This window comes from Lepisosteus platostomus, chromosome 5, assembly GCF_059453375.1.
Source record: "Lepisosteus platostomus isolate fLepPlt1 chromosome 5, fLepPlt1.hap1, whole genome shotgun sequence".
Lineage (NCBI taxonomy): Eukaryota > Metazoa > Chordata > Actinopteri > Semionotiformes > Lepisosteidae > Lepisosteus > Lepisosteus platostomus.
The window spans coordinates 39,914,355-39,922,222 of NC_142615.1; the positions used below are offsets into that span (position 1 = coordinate 39,914,355).

The following is a 7,868-nucleotide window of genomic DNA, read 5'->3' on the forward strand; positions in this document are numbered from 1 at the left end:
TGTATATCCTGTGTTTGGTTTTCTGTTAATGCTTGTTTGTTAATCGCGTCTTCACTCGTCCTTTGTTCTGAAAAGAACCTGCAAATGCTACAGCATTTACTTTATAAACACCAGTATTGACACTTTGATCAGTATATTTATTATTAGTAGCCAGTCTTATAAATTTACAATTTAGATTAAGTCTGGTAACAGTTTTACAGTTAATTTAAATCATCAGACCACTAATGGAACTGAGAGCTGGGTGGAAATAAAACCAGGATACACATTTTAACCTCCAGGATCAGGAGTCTGATCCTCCTGGCTTCTTTACTCTGAAGATTCGTGTAAAACTCTTAAAAGCGCTTATTTCAGGGACTCGTGCTTGTCCTCTACTGCTCCACACGGGTACGCTTTGTAACACAATAATCTGCGATGTAAACTTTTTTTTTCTGTTTAAAGAATTTTATTCCAAGATTTGTCGCTCTCCTTCTCCAACTGTGATGATTCGCTTCTCTTCACAGTCCGGTGTGTTTTTTTTTGGGGGGGGAGATTTTATATGAAGAAAAGCCCCCCGGGCTCCGGACAGGAGTCTCCTCCAGCTCTGCTTTGTCAGAAAGAGCGCTGTGACGTCACACACACCAGCCAGAGCGCCGGGATCAGAGAGCGAGACCGCGGGAGACGCGCGGAGGGAACGGAGGAGAATTATTGATCACTTATGTATCGACAACCAATTTATTCAACTGAAGGACCATAGAATAATCGATTAACTTCTCTGATTCTTGAGTACTGATTCTTTTCTTGACCCTGTTTAAATATCTAGAAAACAGTCAATAAAGACTGTATCGATCAATTACCATAGTGCGTTTAGTGTTAATAATGTTCAATCCGAAATTAAACAATGATTATTCATATTATTATTTAGGTAACTCTATCCTAGAGCTAGAAAATTATATTCCAAGTTGATAAATGTATGTAAGTAACAGTTTAAATGCATTTTTTTCAGTGTTTATAAATCATAAGTATGGTAACCACGGCAACAGCCGGCACGTCACTGTATGTGTCTAGGTGTCTCGCATTCGTCACAGAGAGTGTATGTGACGTCACGGGCAGCAACTAATACTACTACTAGTGTATTCATTTTAACATTAGTGAGAGTACAACTGGTAGTTTTAATGGTAGTGTTCATAACAAAGTGTGAGTATTAATAACAAAGCGCTTGTTTGTTAATCGCGTCTCCACTCGTCCGTTGTTCTGAAAAGAACCTGTAAATGCTACAATTTTCTTTACTCAGCAGCTTATTAAAAACAGCTCCCGTGATGTTCAAACCGATTTTTTACACAGAACACTGACACAGCTTTGCGTTCTGAATCTCTTTTTCTCGTGCGTTTATTTAATGTGGCACAATGCACTGGGATAAGGGTATTCTGTTCACAAACCAATAGCATTTAAACCACAGCACCCACAATGCTGCAAGTAAGTGTTTTGCACACTAAGCAGAGAGCGATGTCTTCCTCGTTAGTATAGTGGCGAGTATCCCCACCTGTCACGCGGGAGACCGGGGTACATCAGGACGGCCACAACGCAAAGTACTGACCCCTATACGATCACGGCGAGTTACCGATACACACGTGACAGGGCGGAAAAGGCTGTGCTCTCTTCGTGTGACATAATTCGGAAAAGTCCTGATGTTGCATTTCAACTGAGCCCCAGTATACATCGACCCTTGGACACTCTGAGTGACAACTCTCTTGCGTGTTTTCTCATATTTATGTAGTTTGCTTGCATGATGCCCAGAACAGCGGGGTTGTGTGCTCCCATATGGTCTAGCGGTTAGGATTCCTGATTTTCACCCAGGCGGCCCGGGTTGAAAACTCCATACTCCCGGTATGGGAATGTGTCAGTTTTGCCTCCTGCTTTCCAAAAGATCAGCACCATACGAAGGAGCCGCATTAAAACCACTCGAATGTGCAAAACGTGCGAGAAGAGGGGGAGCTTGTTTCCAACCGAAGACTTCTCGCATGTGAGACGAGCTGATCATCGCTGCAGGAGGAGGGAGGGTTACTCTGGTAGACAGGGCTGACCTTCGGCAATAGGATTTATACTCTCCAAGATGATATTTGCACTTTCTGGAGAGGCGATTTTCTCCACTTTAGTAGCCCGATTTCGTCGATTGCGTGGAGAGGGCTGTAGAATGTGGCGCCGCCTTTCCTGCTCCGTCCATGACAGGCGTGCTGGTCTCTGGAGAGAGAGCACGGTCCATCAGCGCACTCCAATAAAGGCACTGGAAGCAGCTGAATCGCATTGGCGAAGCTCAGCGCTGGGCCGCTGGGCACATCTTACCACCGTTACCGTAGTGTAGTGGTTATCACGTTTGCCTCACACGCGAAAGGTTCCCGGTTCGAAACCGGGCGGAAACAGCCTTCTTTTGTCGCCACGCACAAAAGGGGATTGGGGATTCGCCTAACGCTGTGATCGAACAGACCCACTCACCTCTTAGTGTGGCGGGATCTGCACAGTGCATGTCGCAGCGCATCCTGCTTTCACTTCAATGCGCGTCCTGATGTACCCCGGTCTCCCGCGTGACAGGTGGGGACAGGTGACAGGTCCTATACTAATGAGGAAGACATCGCTCTCTCCGACCCCCGGCATCATGTCTCGACCCACCGTGCTGGAAGCCGACGCGTGCTGTGATTCCTTTACTGAGCAGAAATGACAACCGAGGAGCCGAGAGATCATTTCAGCATTTCGCGTCTGATCGGAAAACACAGACGACCAACTCGGAATGACTTGCCTTTGACGCTTATCAAAGCGTTCTTTGTGCATCGAACAGACCCACTCACCTCTTAGTGTGGCGGGATCTGCACAGTGCATGTCGCAGCGCTTCCTGCTTTCACTTCAATGTGCTTCCTGATGTCGAGTCGTGTGCCGTGCGGAGGCTCTGAAAGCGAGAGCAATGAAAAGGTGCACGACGCTGTGAAAGAAAACAGAGAAGTGAAAGGCAGTCCTTTCTCTAAGGAGGTGAAAGAAAACCCCGGTCTCCCGCGTGACAGGCGGGGATACTTGCCACTATACTAACGAGGAAGACATCGCTCTCTCCGACCCCCGGCATCGTGTCCCGACCCACCGTGCTGGAAGCCAACGCGTCCTCTGATTCCTTTACGGAGCAGAAATGACAACCGAGGAGCCGAGAGAAAATTTCAGCATTTCGCGTCTGAACGGAAAACACAGACGACCAACTCGGAATGACTTGCCTTTGACGCTTTTCAAAGCCTTCTTTGTGGACGACGACTGCACCGCCTAGCAGATACAAATGGGTTGTACAACTTTGAACTAGCAAATGGAAGAGGGCTAAGCCCCCTCTCTTTTAGCCCAGGTTCGATCTGTCTCCCAGAATCACCAGGGCGCACGCACACACACACCCGTGCCGTTGAAGTGCTCTGCTTCATTTCTAAGGGCAACTCAACATTCACTCCTACCCCGAGTGCAGAAAAGACAGCGTCCGCAGCAACAACAGCTCAGGTCTCTGCACAGGAGCTAAGCTGCCCCCATCTCCTCTGCTCTGCAGCTCCTGCGGAGTGGAGTCCTGCCTGGAGCCGTGTTTGCAGGCGGCGGCTCCCCGCGCCCTGTCTGTGCGTCGTGTCCAAGAGCTCCTGGGAGGAAGAGAGAGCCCTCCCACTCGGGGGCTTTTCAACGGTCTGTGTGAGGAGGGGCGGGTGTGTCAAGTAGCTTATCGAGCGGAAGCCTGGGGCGGCGGAGAGCTGTGATCGTGCAGACCTTGAGGTGTCACCTCTTTGTCTGCTTTCCCGCCCCCCCTCCGCCCAAGCTCTGCTCCAAAGTAGCCCGGCAACCCCTCACACCTGCACGTGTCACAACCTAAGGTGTGGTCATGAGACACCCATGGGGTGTCGTTCTGTTCTTGCTAATTGTTTCCTGCCCGTCGCAGGCAGGAGGCCATGCGAGGAAGGTGCGCTGGACAGAGCTCAGAGGGTGCACCTGGGTGGCTTTCCTTCAGAGTGACGTTCCTGCAACACTCTCCCGCTACTCTTGGTGCGCTCATGCCGCAACACAGGAAGGCTGGAGCAGGTGGCTGTGGGCTCTGCGCACCGCCAAAATAGCTCAGTTGGGAGAGCGTTAGACTGAAGATCTAAAGGTCCCTGGTTTGATCCCGGGTTTTGGTATTTTGTTTCATCGCGCCCTTTGTTCCTCTCTCCAGCGCACCCTGCCTAAAGTGACGCGTCCCTTTCTCAGCCCGAAACGCAAGCGAGACACCAGCAGCGGTCCCTGCAGGTTTCCGTAGTGTAGCGGCTATCACGTTCGCCTAACACGCGAAAGGTCCCCGGTTCGAGACCGGGTGGAAGCAGCCTTGTTTTGCACGCTCCTGTACTTCACAGAGGTCTTGAACGACCGGTCATTTGTTCCCAATGTATTTCCGGTGCCTTCGTGCACTCTTGTACCAAACGCACGTTCCTTCTGTACGTGGAGCCGATCATTTGCAATTGGGCTGTGCCGACAGACCAGGACGAGCTCTGTCGGCTCAAAAGCAGCGCAGGACCTGCAAGAACAACAGAAAGATTAGCATCCAGCGGGGGCCTCTTAGTGAGCCCAAGATCTCATCAAGAATCGGCTCCAGCAACAGGGCTGGGCGCATTGTTCCATTCTCCGACCACTCTCGGTGTAAACAAGTCCCTCCTGGTCTCTGCTTGAAATGCACTTTCCTGCGTTTGCTTTGTTGTAACTGGCTTCCCCTGCATGGGCGAATGTGAAGAAGATCCTTAGTAAGTCATTGAAGAAAACCAAGAAGAGGTCGGAGTGGCCTCTGTCGTTCATCAACGATCCAGTCAGGCAGTACTCCTCCTATTCTGCCAGTATGCGGATTCGAACCGGGGTTGTTGCGGCCACAACACAAATTCTGAGCACTATACGATCACAGCGAGTTACCGAGACATACACAGCCAGTAGGAAAGGATGTACTCTCTTTGTGTGACACTGGTCGGAAAAGTCCTGACGCTGCATTTCAACTGAGCCCTAGTATACATCAACCCTTCGACACTCTGAGTGCCAACTCTCTTGTGTGTTTTCTCCATCAAGCAGGTCATGAAGGCAGCAATTACAGTTTGCTTACATGACGCACGCACAACATGGCTGTATGCTCCCATATGGTCTAGCGGTTACGATACCTGATCTTCACCCAGGTGGCCTGGTTTCAGCTCCTTGTATGAGAACGTGTCAGTTTTGCCTCCTGCTTTCCAAAGATCAGCACCATGTTTTACGCCTCCCCCGAATATCGAAGCTGCCTCTAAATCTGCAAATGAAGATGAGTCGATAAACCACTTGTTTTTCGTATAACTATACATATATTCATTTATTACTGATTTCATTCATTGAGCATGGATACAATAGAGGTACAGCCATTCACTGTTTGACATGTCTGCACTGGTACAGAACCTAGCAATCAGAAAACGGGTGAAACTGTCTTGAGAATTAGCATACAGTACCGAGGCCCCCATGACCAAATAAAGGCTAACCTCGATAATCAGCCTAAATAATGCAGACTACAGCAAAACGACTGACTTTGAAAAGGGAATGAATGTCCGGAAGGAGTAGCGTAACCAGCTTGAAATGCTTCTCCGGACCTCTAACTAAAAGAAACCGGGAACCAGCAGTGGCATCGACTCCTTTCAAACTGGGATCCTATCGCAGCTCGTGGGGTCATAACTCTTCCGTATCTGATATTGGACCAAGCACATCAGGGGAGAGCGCGAACGCAGTCCCCCACTACCAGAAATTATGCAGTCGAGATTCCCACATTTGGGGAATTCGCAGGGGTCAGCACAGCCGGAGTGCAATGGCCAAGCCTCGCTCTGGGTGAACCGATTCAATTTCGATTTTTAAGAACTTTATTTTCTTTTCACAAAAAAATACAGGACATCACAAATTAGAAAGCTTTACATTAATATACATACTTAAAACAGTATAAATGATCACATCTCATTACATTTTGACACGGTACCAGTTACATAGCAACAATTTCTTTTTTTCTGGTGCAAATCACATTCTTTACTTAAACATGATAATGTTTTTCACAGTCTCTTGAGATATTGACCTATGCTCTCTATTTCTCACAGATTTTCTGCTTCCTCCCTCCCTTCTCTCCACAGATCTCTGAGGTAATAGTTCTCTCGGGTGATGAACAGGGCCAGGCTACCTGCTGCCTTGACTGGGACCTCGATGTCTTTGAACAGCCCCATGTTCCTCACTCTCCACAGGGCGTCTTTCCCACTGTTCACCACGGCCAAGATCCTGTCAAACACGTCAGGAGGAAGTTTGACAGGAGAGATGCCGTATATGACGAAAGCAGCGGTCAGGGTAAATTGGGGCGAGAGAGCTTGCAACCAATCTTCAAACTGTGCCCAGAAGGCCTTAGCAAAAAAGCAGGACCACAGGAGATGGGTCACAGTCTCCTCCTCGCCACAGCCCAACCCTAACGCAGCGAGGGCTGGGGGTGAGGCCCCTACGGTACAAGAAAGTTCGTACCGGTAAGCACTGGTGGACGACACTCCAGGCTAAATTTCTGTGAATGTTGCACAGAAACTTAGAGAATGTGTGTTTCCACACCTTCCTTGTTTGGGCTGATGTTAAAATGCCCACAGGGGTCTGCCTATTCTTCTGCGGTGCAACGAAATCTTCCAGTTTTTGGACGCTGACATCTCGGAGGGGAATATGGCCAATTGGGTGAGATCTTAGAAAACTTTTAACTGTCCCATAAATTGCAGGGCATGTGTCAGAGAGTGGGACATCCAGCTTGGGTCTGACACCCCACACTCTGAACACCTCCCTACCTACCCAGAGCCTGGCAAAACATTTCCAGGTACGTGCTGCAGGCGCTGTTGCAAAGCCTCTCAGCACAGAGGCCAGGAAAATGCACAGCAGCTTCATGGCAATATCTGGGACAGACTTCCCCCCTAAGAGTAGCAGCCTGTACATTATTTCCCTTCTGAGTCTTTCCTGCTTCCCACCCCATAGAAAATGAAACATCCATCTCCTCAGCACCACTGCAACACGGTGTGGGATTGGGAAGGTAGAAGGCAGAAAATTCAAGACAGGCAAGAGCTCGGCTTTGATGACCAGTACCTTCCCTGTCATGGTGAGGTCTCGGTCCTTCCATTGCATCAGTTTTTTGTTTAAGATTGGCAATTTGTTCTGTCAATTTACTGTTCCCATCTCTTCTCCAAAATACACCCCCAGGACCTTAATTCTCTTCTCTTGCAGCCTGAGATCATGCCCTTCTTTTGGCTCCCTCCAGTTCTGATAAAAAATCTCACTCTTAGATTTGTTAGTTTTTCCAGAGGAAGCCAAAGAGAAACGATCACAGCACTTCAGAGCTCTGCTAATTGAGACATTGTCAGAGAGGAGCAGGGTGACGTCATCCATTTATAGAGATGTCTTTACCTCCCCCCCCCCACTTCCAGGCATTGGTATCCCATTAATGGCCTGATCCTGGCGCAAGGCACAGGCTAAGGGCTCCATAGCCAAAACAAATAAAAAGGGGGATAATGGGCAGCCTTGCCTCACCCTTGAATAGACTTCAAAGGGGCGTGATCTATTGCCATTAACCATTACTCTGCTGTTGCTATCTGTGTACAGCAGGTTAATCCACTTTCTCATGATGGGGCCAAACTTCATGTGCTCAAGTACCGATGTTAAGTACTGCCGGTTTAGGCGGTCAAAGGCCTTTTCTAGGTCTACACCTAAAATGCACAGAGGGAGGGAGCGATCCTCTGAGTACAGGCAGACATCCCTCAACAAGGCCAGGTTGTCGCTCATCAGGCGTCCTGCTATCCCACAAGTCTGTTCTTTCTCTACCAGTGAGGTCACTACATTTTGTAGGT

General features: G+C 48.8%; 1 pseudogene; it reads right to left on the bottom strand.

The window, feature by feature from the left end:
* Nucleotides 1–5,726: 5,726 nt before the first annotated feature.
* On the bottom strand, nucleotides 5,727–5,867 carry LOC148666446 (U1 spliceosomal RNA; annotated as a pseudogene).
* Between the last annotated feature and the right edge of the window lie 2,001 nt (nucleotides 5,868–7,868).